This window comes from Rhinopithecus roxellana, chromosome 1 (genome assembly GCF_007565055.1).
Source record: "Rhinopithecus roxellana isolate Shanxi Qingling chromosome 1, ASM756505v1, whole genome shotgun sequence".
Taxonomy (NCBI): domain Eukaryota; kingdom Metazoa; phylum Chordata; class Mammalia; order Primates; family Cercopithecidae; genus Rhinopithecus; species Rhinopithecus roxellana.
Genome location: NC_044549.1, coordinates 18835296 through 18847401, shown reverse-complemented (window position 1 = coordinate 18847401; position 12106 = coordinate 18835296).

The following is a 12106-nucleotide window of genomic DNA, read 5'->3' as shown; positions in this document are numbered from 1 at the left end:
ATGAGACCCAGAGCTGTGCTGGCTTCAAGTCTGATCCAGTGCAGTCGTAGTGCTGGTGGCCCCAGGGGTGCTTGTGTCATTTTACTCCAGCTTTAGATGACTCAGAACACACACACACATACACACACACACACACACACACACACACACACACACACACACAGAGAGAGAGAGAGAGAGAGAGAGACAGAGAAAGACTGTTTGAGGAAAAATAAGGGAAGATAGCAAGAATTCTCCTGGATCTTGTTCAAGACCATCAAGGTGGTATCTCTATAAGTCTGCAAGAAATGCAGCATTACTAGGCTTGAGGAGCCCCCTAAAGCAGATACAGCTTAGATCACAATTCTGAAGTTCTTTCAAATAACTGGAAAGCCTTCCCAAGTAAGACATATACAAATAAGCCTAGACAGTGAACATGACAATAAATACCTAACTCTTCAATGCCCAGACACTGAAGGACAGCTGCTAGCATCAACACTATCCAGGTAAACAAGATCTCAAATGAACAGATTAGGCACCAATCCTGGAGAAACAGCGATATGCAACTTTTCAGACAACGCAAAATAACTGTGCTGAGGAAATTCAAAGAAATTCAAGATAACACAGAGAAGGAATTCCGAATTCTATCAGAAAAATTTAACAAAGAGATTGAAAGAATTAAAAAGAATCAAGCAGAAATTCTGGAGCTGAAAAATGCAATTAACATACTAAAGAATGCATCAGAGCCCTTTAATAGCAGAATGGTTTGATCGGAAGAAAGAATTAGTGAGCTCGAAAACAGGATATTTGAAAATACACAATCAGAGGAGACAAAAGAAGAAATAACAAAAACCAGTGTAGCACACTGACAGAATCTAGAAAGCAGCCTCCAAAGGGCAAATCTGAGGGTTATTGGCCCTAAAGAAGAGGTAAAAAGAGATAGGGGTAGAAAGTTTACTCAAAGGGAGAATAATAGAGAACTTCCCAAACTTAGAGAAAGATATTTATAGAACTTCAAGCAAATTTAACCCAAAGAAGACTGCCTTAAGGTATTTGATAATCAAGCACCCAAGATCAAGGATAAAGAAATGATCCTAAAAGCAGCAAGAGAAAATAAACAAATAACATACAGTGGCTCTCCAATACATCTGGCAGCAGACTTTTCAATGGAAATCTTACAGGCCAGAAGTGACATATGAAAGTGCTGAAGGAAAAAAACGTTTTACCCTACAATAGTATATCTGGTGAAAATATTTTTCAAACATGAAGGAGAAATAACAACTTTCTCAGACAAACAAGCTGAGGGATTTCGTTAATACTAGACCCAACCTACAAGAAATGCTAAAGAGAGTATTTCAATCAGAAAGAAAAGGACCTTAATAAGCAGTAAATAATCACCTGGAGGTAGAAAACTTACTGATAACAGTAAGTACACAGAAAAAAATACACAGAATATTATAGCACTCTAACTGTGGTATGTAAACTATGCTTATGCTAAGAAGAAAGACTAAACAAAACCAATAAAAAAATATAAGGTATGATGATACAAAGGCAGAGGAATGACACAATGGATTTTGGGAACTCAGGGGGAAAGGGTGGGAAGGGGATGAGAGATAAAAGACAACAAATTGTGTGCAAGGTATACTGCTAAGGTGATGGGTGCACCAGAATCTCACTAATCACCACTGAAGAATTTACTCATGTGACCAACAGCAACTGTTCCCCAATAACTGATAGAAATAAGAAAATTTAAGAAACAAATAACTACAACTTTTCAAGACATAGTCAACAAGATAATATATAAATAGAAACAACGAAGAGTTAAGAAGCAGGAAGGCTCACTTGTGGTGAGTCTTTTTTTTTCTTGTTTGTTTATGCAAATAGTGTTGTTATTAGGTTAAAATAATGGGTTATAGACAGAAATAAATGAATCACTTTCAAGCCTCATGGTAACCTCAAACCAAAAAGCACACACCAGATACAGAAAAAATAAAATTCAAGAAACTAAGTCGTATCACCAGAGAAAATCATTTTCACTAGAGGAAGACAGGAAGGAAAGAAAGAAAAAAGAGAAGACCACAAAACAAGCAGAAAACAAATGACAAAATGGTAGGAGTAAGTTTTTACTTATCAATAACAATATTAAATGTATTAAAAATGGGCTAAACTCTCCAATCAAAATATGGAGTGACTGAATAAAGAAACAAAACCCCTTGATCTGTTGCCTATAGAAAACACACTTCACCTATAAAGACACACATAGACTGAAAACAAAGGGAAGAATAATAATATTTTATGCCACTGGAAATCAAAAGAGAGCAGTAGTCACTATACTTATATCAGAAAAAAATAGATTTCAAGACAAAAACTGTAAGAAGAGACAAAGTGGGTTACTATATAATAATAAAGGAATCAATTCAGCCTAAGGATATAACAATTTTAATTATACATGCACTCAACAGTGGAGCCCCAGAAAGATAAAGCAAATATTACTAGAGCTAAAGAGAGAGAGAGGCCCCAATACAATAATAGCTGACATTACAACTGATGGTGAGGAAATTTAGAGCATCGTTAGTGCCTACTATCAGCAACTATATGCCAATAAATTGCAAAACCTGGAAGAAATGAACAAATTCCTAGACAAATTCAATTTACCGAGACTGAACCAGGAAGAAATCCAAAACCTGAACAGACCAATAACAAGTAACAATACTGAGGCTCCAGGTGCTTTAGAAGCAGCGGTGATGTGAGTCAGGCAGTCCAACTTCCAGTGGGGGACCACACAGACAGAGCGTGGCTTAGGAGGAATCCCGGGCTGCAGGCATTCTGAGGCCCAGTGTCCAGGGTTTTGGCATTTGAAGCAAGATCCATGAGGAGGCTTTGAAGGAGCCCCTGGGAGCTGTGGCTTAGATGTTCTGAAGGTTTTGTATGCTAGAGATGTGGCTGTGGGTTGTCTTACAGCAGAGGCACGCAGCTGTAACTCAGAGATATGTTGCCACTTGGTGGCTTCTTCTCTGTTATTGAACACCTTGAAGGCAATGTTGATTAAATCCTGTTGTGGGGTTTGAGGGCCGGAATCAAACTTTTGGAGTTTTTTTCCTAATGTCAGGAGCCAATTAGGTGATATAATGCATATTAAGGATAAGGTGGCCTTCTGGTCCCTCTGGGTCTAGGGCTGTAAAGTGTCTAAGGGTAGCTGCTAAGTGGCCATCAACTGGACTGCGTTTTCATCTTTACCTGGGGTAGTTTCCCGTAGCTTGTCATAATTAACGGCTTTGTATGCTGCCTTTTTGAGCCCCTCGACTAGACAGGAGACCATGTAATCTCGCCTAGCTATACCTGGGGAGTCCGTCTGGTATTGCCAATGGGGATCCTCTTGGGGAACTGCCCTGGTGCCCTCTTGGAGGCCTGGCTCCTGAAGCCAGCAGGTGTCTGCGTAGGACTGGGCTAGAAAATAAACTCTTTCTCATTCATCTGGGGAGAGGGTAGAGGTCAGGATGACATTTAAGTCACTCCAGGTTAAATTGTAGGACTGAGTTAGATATTAGAATTCCTGTATATATTTAGTGGGGTCTGATGAGAAAGAGCCTAAATGCTGGCTGATATGGGAAAGCTCTGATAGAGAGAAAGGAACATACACCCTGACTATTCCTTCAGCTCCAGTCACCTCTCTAAGAGGAAATTGTTGGGCAGGTTGTAGGGAGCTAGTCATGGAATGAAACTGTAAGCCAGAGGGAGTGTGAGGAGAGGAGGTAATAGAAGGGTTATAGGGTGGTGGAGTGGAGGTTACAGAAGAATTGGCACCCGATTCAACCTGGCAAGGCGCAGCCGGGGGAGGAAGAGAGAGGTCAGAGAGGTCAGTGGAAAAGGAGGATTCAGAAGACTCTGAGCTTGGGGTGGAGACTGAAGGCGTGACTGGGAGAGAAAGAAGGAAAATCTGGGAGGAGTTGCACTGGGAGCAGAGGCTAGGGAGGGAAGGAAGTGTAAAAAGTGCCTGGACATAAGGCACCTCAGATCATTTGTCCAATTTTCAACAAAAAATATTTAGGTCTTGTAGGATATGTAAATTCAAAGTGCCATTATCTAGCCACTTGGAACTATTGTCAAGTTTGTATTGGAGTCAAGCAGTATTACAGAAGAAAATAAGACATTTAGGTTTTAAATCATGTGTTAGTTGAAGGGGTTTTAGGTTTTTAAGAACACAGGCTAAGGTGGGAGAGAGAGGAATGGATGTCAGAAGGTTGCCCATAGTGGAGAAAGTAAGTTTAAAGAGGAATGTAGAGACACAGAGAAATGGAGGTGGTCAGCTACCAGCCTTCCAGTAGGCACCCCTGACTGAGTCCTGGGCTGTAATGTGGGTGAGCAGTCAAAGCAGTCATCTGTGCAATTGATCTGCCACCAAGGGAATGTGGGTGAATGACCACGGCAGGCGTCCCCGCAGTGATCAGACACCAAGGAAAGACTGTCTTCCCAAGTCCTTGACCGAGGTCGGAGTTTTTGAATGCACGGATAAAGTGTGTCTCCTTTTTGTCTCTACCAGGAAGGGAGAGAAACTGAAATTGAAAGGAGAGAGATTGAAGGGAGGAGAGAGAGGTTAGGTAGAGAGCGAAAAACTGCTTACCCAATTGCGAAAAACCGCCTACTGATTTGAAATCGGTGAGACGGTCCTTGGGCCGGCTGCTCTGATGACCTGAGGTCACAGGTGGATCTCCTCACGGTGGCAGCGTGAGGACAGGGGACTGGTCTCCCATAGGACTTCTTTTGTCCCAGGTCTTTGGCACCAAATGTTATGTGTGTCTGTGTAAGAGACCACCTGAGCAGGCTTAGTGCGAGCAACAAGGCTGTTTATTCACTTGGGTGTAAGTGTGCTGAGTCCGGGAAAGGAGTCATCGAAGGGTGGTGAGATTATCCTTGGTCTTACAGGTTGGGGGTAGGCAGTGGAGCCAGGAGTAATCTTTTGCTGTCAGGGGATGGATGTTGCAAACTACATTCTCAAGGGCCGGGGGGATGATACAAAGTACATTCACGAGGGCCTGGGAGGGTGTACTGTCACAAGGGCTGGGAGGAGTATTACAAAGTAAATTCACAAAGGTGGGGAATATCACAAAGTACATTATCACAAGGGGGAGGGAATGTCATCATGGCTTGACCATGGTGCGGCCAGCTCAAAGGACCTTACACTTTCACTTCCCTCATTAGCTGTGTTCTTAGGTATTTTATTCTTTTTGTGGCAATTGTGAATGGGATTGCATTCCTGATTTGGCTCTTGGCTTGACTGTTGATGTATAGAAATGTTAGTGATTTTTGTGGGTGTATAAATATACACACCTACTATATGCCCACAGATGTTAAAAATAAAAAAATTAAAATAAAAATTTAAGTAAAAGGATGTAAGGACAATAAAATTTATAAAGTTTTTGAACATAATTGTGTTTTATAATGTGCCTGCATAAAAATATCTTCCCAAATCTCTATGGTAATTTATACCCTTAGAGGTTCACAAAGCTAAATTAAATGATCAACATTCATTGAATATCTGACTGATTTCCAAATAAGACAAAATGTTAAAACATTAATTTCTGAAAATAGGCTAATCTGCTTTGGGCTTCCTGTTACATAGAAAATAAAAATATTTGAGGTCACTAGCAAACATGTTTCATTGTTATATTGAGAAATTGTGCTGTCAAGAAACATATGCTTCTATAAATTATAAAACAGTGTATTCATAGGTTTCCCCATCTCCAGATTTTGGATGTGATATGTGCTAGGCAATCACTTATAGCCAAGAAAATAAAGCTGCTGAGAATTGAGAATTCTAGTTAATATGTGGTAATTAAAACTTCTAAACAGCATAAGAGAAATAAGTCTGTATGCAAAGTATCCAAGTAAAGTAAGAAATGTTATTGATAAGAAAACCACCAGATATGAGGACATATATTTAAAAACAAAAAGTGGAGTAATTTTGTCTAGCTTGGATGGTACCTAAAAGTTGTTTCAGAATGGATGATGGAGGACAAAAACCAAATGGATAGAGAGAGTTGGAAGAGGAAGAGAATCTTTTGCAGTTAAGTTGCCAGAATTCAAGTTATTATGAGTGTTTAAAATGAGTCTTAATTTTTTTTTTTATTATACTTTAAGTTCTAGGGTATATATGCATAACGTGCAGGTTTGTTACATATGTACACTTGTGCCATGTTGGTGTGCTGCACCCATCAACTAGTCAGAACCCATCAATTCATCATTTATATCATGTATAACTCCCAATGCAATCCCTCCCCCCTCCCCCCTCCCCATGATAGGCCCCAGTGTGTGATGTTCCCCTTCCCGAGTCCAAGTGATCTCATTGTTCAGTTCCCACCTATGAGTGAGAACATGCGGTGTTTGGTTTTCTGTTCTTGTGGTAGTTTGCTAAGAATGATGGTTTCCAGCTGCATCCGTGTCCCTACAAAGGACGCAAACTCATCATTTTTTATGGCTGCATAGTATTCCATGGTGTATATGTACCACATTTTCTTAATCCAGTCTGTCACAGATGGACACTTGGGTTGATTCCAAGTCTTTGCTATTGTGAACAGTGCCGCAATGAACATACGTGTGCATGTGTCTTTGTAGTAGAATAATTTATAATCTTTTGGGTATATACCCAGTAGTGGGATGGCTGGGTCATATGGTACATCTAGTTCTAGATCCTTGAGGAATTGCCATACTGTTTTCCATAATGGTTGAACTAGTTTACAATCCCACCAACCGTGTAAAAGTGTTCCTATTTCTCCACATCCTCTCCAACATCTGTTGTTTCCTGACTTTTGAATGATTGCCATTCTAACTGGTGTGAGATGGTATCTCATTGTGGTTTTGATTTGCATTTCTCTGATGGCGAGTGATGATGAGCATTTTTTCATGTGTCTGTTGGCTGTATGAATGTCTTCTTTTGAGAAATGTCTGTTCATACCTTTGCCCACTTTTTGATGGGGTTGTTTGTTTTTTTCTTGTATATTTGTTTGAGTTCTTTGTAGATTCTGGATATTAGCCCTTTGTCAGATGAGTAGATTGCAAAAATTTTCTCCCATTCTGTAGGTTGCCTGTTCACTCTGGTGGTAGTTTCTTTTGCTGTGCAGAAGCTCTTTAGTTTAATTAGATCCCATTTGTCAATTTTTGCTTTTGCTGCCGTTGCTTTTGGTGTTTTAGACATGAAGTCCTTGCCCATGCCTATGGCCTGAATGGTACTACCTAGATTTTCTTCTAGGGTTTTTATGGTATTAGGTCTAACATTTAAGTCTCTAATCCACCTTGAATTAATCTTAGTATAAGGAGTAAGGAAAGGATCCAGTTTCAGCTTTCTACTTATGGCTAGCCAATTTTCCCAGCACCATTTATTAAATAGGGAATCCTTTCCCCATTTCTTGTTTCTCTCAGGTTTGTCAAAGATCAGATGGCTGTAGATGTGTGGTATTATTTCTGAGGACTCTGTTCTGTTCCATTGGTCTATATCTCTGTTTTGGTACCAGTACCATGCTGTTTTGGTTACTGTAGCCTTGTAGTATAGTTTGAAGTCAGGTAGCGTGACGCCTCCAGCTTTGTTCTTTTGACTTAGGATTGTCTTGGCAATGCGGGCTCTTTTTTGGTTCCATATGAACTTTAAAGCAGTTTTTTCCAATTCTGTGAAGAAACTCATTGGTAGCTTGATGGGGATGGCATTAAATCTATAAATAACCTTGGGCAGTATGGCCATTTTCAAGATATTGATTCTTCCTATCCATGAGCATGGTATGTTCTTCCATTTGTTTGTGTCCTCTTTTATTTCACTGAGCATTGGTTTGTAGTTCTCCTTGAAGAGGTCCTTTACATCCCTTGTAAGATGGATTCCTAGGTATTTGATTCTCTTTGAAGCAATTGTGAATGGAAGTTCATTCATGATTTGGCTCTCTGTTTGTCTGTTACTGGTGTATAAGAATGCTTGCGATTTTTGCAGATTAATTTTGTATCCTGAGACTTTGCTGAAGTTGCTTATCAGCTTAAGGAGATTTTGGGCTGAGACAATGGGGTTTTCTAAATATACAATCATGTCATCTGCAAACAGGGACAATTTGACTTCTTCTTTTCCTAACTGAATACTCTTGATTTCTTTCTCTTGCCTGATTGCCCTAGCCAGAACTTCCAAGACTATGTTGAATAGGAGTGGTGAGAGAGGGCATCCCTGTCTTGTGCCAGTTTTCAAAGGGAATTTTTCCAGTTTTTGCCCATTCAGTATGATATTAGCTGTGGGTTTGTCATAAATAGCTCTTATTATTTTGAGGTACGTTCCATCAATACCAAATTTATTGAGTGTTTTTAGCATGAAGGGCTGTTGAATTTTGTCAAAAGCCTTTTCTGCATCTATTGAGATAATCATGTGGTTCTTGTCTTTGGTTCTGTTTATATGCTGGATTATGTTTATTGATTTGCGAATGTTGAACCAGCCTTGCATCCCAGGGATGAAGCCCACTTGATCATGGTGGATAAGCTTTTTGATGTGCTGCTGAATCCGGTTTGCCAGTATTTTATTGAGGATTTTTGCATCAATGTTCATCAGGGATATTGGTCTAAAATTCTCTTTTTTTGTTGTGTCTCTGCCAGGCTTTGGTATCAGGATGATGTTGGCCTCATAAAATGAGTTCGGGAGGATTCCCTCTTTTTCTATTGATTGGAATAGTTTCAGAAGGAATGGTACTAGCTCCTCCTTGTACATCTGGTAGAATTCAGCTGTGAATCCATATGGTCCTGGACTTTTTTTGGTTGGTAGGCTATTAATTATTGCCTCAATTTCAGAGCCTGCTATTGGTCTATTCAGGGATTCAACTTCTTCCTGGTTTAGTCTTGGGAGAGTGTAAGTGTCCGGGAAATTATCCATTTCTTCTAGATTTTCTAGTTTATTTGCGCAGAGGTGTTTATAGTATTCTCTGATGGTAGTTTGTATTTCTGTGGGGTTGGTGGTGATATCCCCTTTATCATTTTTTATTGCGTCAATTTGATTCCTCTCTCTTTTCTTCTTTATTAGTCTTGCTAGCAGTCTGTCAATTTTGTTGATCTTTTCAAAAAACCAACTCCTGGATTCATTGATTTTTTGGAGGGTATTTTGTGTCTCTATCTCCTTCAGTTCGGCTCTGATCTTAGTTATTTCTTGCCTTCTGCTAGCTTTTGAATGTGTTTGCTCTTGCCTCTCTAGTTCTTTTAATTGTGATGTTAGAGTGTCAATTTTAGATCTTTCCTGCTTTCTCTTGTGGGCATTTAGTGCTATAAATTTCCCTCTACACACTGCTTTAAATGTGTCCCAGAGATTCTGGTATGTTGAATCTTTGTTCTCATTGGTTTCAAAGAACATCTTTATTTCTGCTTTCATTTCGTTATGTACCCAGTAGTCATTCAGGAGCAGGTTGTTCATTTTCCATGTAGTTGAGTGGTTTTGATTGAGTTTCTTAGTCCTGAGTTCTAATTTGATCGCACTGTGGTCTGAGAGACAGTTTGTTATAATTTCTGTTCTTTTACATTTGCTGAGGAGTGCTTTACTTCCAATTATGTGGTCAATTTTGGAAAAAGTGCGATGTGGTGTTGAGAAGAATGTATATTCTGTTGATTTGGGGTGGAGAGTTCTATAGATGTCTATTAGGTCCGCTTGGTGCAGAGATGAGTTCAATTCCTGGATATCCTTGTTAACTTTCTGTCTCGTTGATCTGTCTAATGTTGTCAGTGGAGTGTTGAAGTCTCCCATTATTATTGTATGGGAGTCTAAGTCTCTTTGTCAGTCTCTAAGGACTTGCTTTATGAATCTGGGTGCTCCTGTATTCGGTGCATATATATTTAGGAGAGTTAGCTCTTCCTGTTGAATTGATCCCTTTACCATTATGTAATGGCCTTCTTTGTCTCTTTTGATCTTTGATGGTTTAAAGTCTGTTTTATCAGAGACTAGTATTGCAACCCCTGCTTTTTTTTGTTCTCCATTTGCTTGGTAGATCTTCCTCCATCCCTTTATTTTGAGCCTATGTATGTCTCTGCATGTGAGATGGGTCTCCTGAATACAGCAGACTGATGGTTCTTGACTCTTTATCCAGTTTGCCAGTCTGTGTCTTTTAATTGGAACATTTAGTCCATTTACATTTAAGGTTAATATTGTTATGTGTGAACTTAATCCTGCCATTATGATACTAACTGGTTATTTTGCTTGTTAGTTGATGCAGTTTCTTCCTAGCCTCAATGGTCTTTACATTTTGGCATGTTTTTGCAATGGCTGGTATCGGTTGTTCCTTTCCATGTTTAGGGCTTCCTTCAGGGTCTCTTGTAAGGCAGGCCTGGTGGTGACAAAATCTCAAAACATTTGCTTATCTGTAAAGGATTTTATTTCTCCTTCACTTATGAAACTTAGTTTGGCTGGATATGAAATTCTGGGTTTAAAATTCTTTTCTTTAAGAACGTTGAATATTGGCCCCCACTCTCTTCTGGCTTGTAGAGTTTCTGCCGAGAGATCTGCTGTTAGTCTGATGGGCTTCCCTTTGTGGGTAACCCGACCTTTCTCTCTGGCTGCCCTTAAGATTTTTTCCTTCATTTCAACTTTGGTGAATCTGGCAATTATGTGTCTTGGAGTTGCTCTTCTGGAGGAGTATCTTTGTGGCGTTCTCTGTATTTCCGGAATTTGAATGTTGGCCTGCCCTACTAGGTTGGGGAAGTTCTCCTGGATGATATCCTGAAGAGTGTTTTCCAACTTGGTTCCATTTTCCCCCTCACTTTCAGGCACCCCAATCAGACGTAGATTTGGTCTTTTTACACAATCCCATACTTCTTGCAGGCTTTGTTCATTTCTTTTTCTTCTTTTTTCTTTTGGTTTCTCTTCTCGCTTCATTTCGTTCATTTGATCCTCAATCGCTGATACTCTTTCTTCCAGTTGATCGAGTCGGTTGCTGAAGCTTGTGCATTTGTCACGTATTTCTCGTGTCATGGTTTTCATCTCTGTCATTTCGTTTATGACCTTCTCTGCATTAATTAGTCTAGCTGTCAATTCTTCCACTCTTTTTTCAAGATTTTTAGTTTCTTTGAGCTGGGTACGTAATTCCTCCTTTAGCTCTGAGAAGTTTGATGGACTGAAGCCTTCTTCTCTCATCTCATCCAAGTCATTCTCTGACCAGCTTCGATCCGTTGCTGGCGATGGGCTGCGCTCCTTTGCAGGGGGAGATGCACTCTTATTTTTTGAATTTCCAGCTTTTCTACCCTGCTTTTTCCCCATCTTTGTGGTTTTATCTGTCTCTGGTTTTTGATGATGGTGATGTACTGATGGGGTTTTGGTATAGGTGTCCTTCCTGTTTGATAGTTTTCCTTCTGACAGTCAGGACCCTCAGCTGTAGGTCTGTTGGAGATTGCTTGAGGTCCACTCCAGACCCTGTTTGCCTGGGTATCAGCAGCAGAGGTTGCAGAAGATAGAATATTGCTGAACAGCGAGTGTACCTGTCTGATTCTTACTTTGGAAGCTTCCTCTCAGGGGTGTACTCCACCCTGTGAGGTGTGGGGTGTCAGACTGCCCCTAGTGGGGGATGTCTCCCAGTTAGGCTACTCAGGCGTCAGGGACCCACTTGAGCAGTCTGTCCCTTCTCAGATCTCAACCTCCGTGTTGGGAGATCCACTGCTCTCTTCAAAGCTGTCAGACAGAGTCGTTTGCATCTGCAGAGGTTCTGCTGCCTTTTTGTTGTTGTTGTTGTTGTTGTTGTTGTTGTTGTTGTTTTAGCTGTGCCCTGTCCCCAGAGGTGGAGTCTACAGAGACAGGCAGGTTTCCTTGAGCTGCTCTGAGCTCCACCCAGTTCGAGCTTCCCAGCAGCTTTGTTTACCTACTTAAGCCTCAGCAATGGCGGGCGCCCCTCCCCCAGCCTCGCTGCTGCCATTTCGGTTAGATCGCAGACTGCTGTGTTAGCAATGAGGGAGGCTCCATGGGCGTGGGACCCTCCCCGCCAGGTGTGGGATATATTCTCCTGGTGTGCCCATTTGCTTAAAGCGCGATATTGGGGTGGGAGTTACCCGATTCTCCAGGTGTTGTGTGTCTCAGTTCCCCTGGCTAGGAAAAGGGATTCCCTTCCCCCTTGTGCTTCCCAGGTGAGGCGATGCCTCG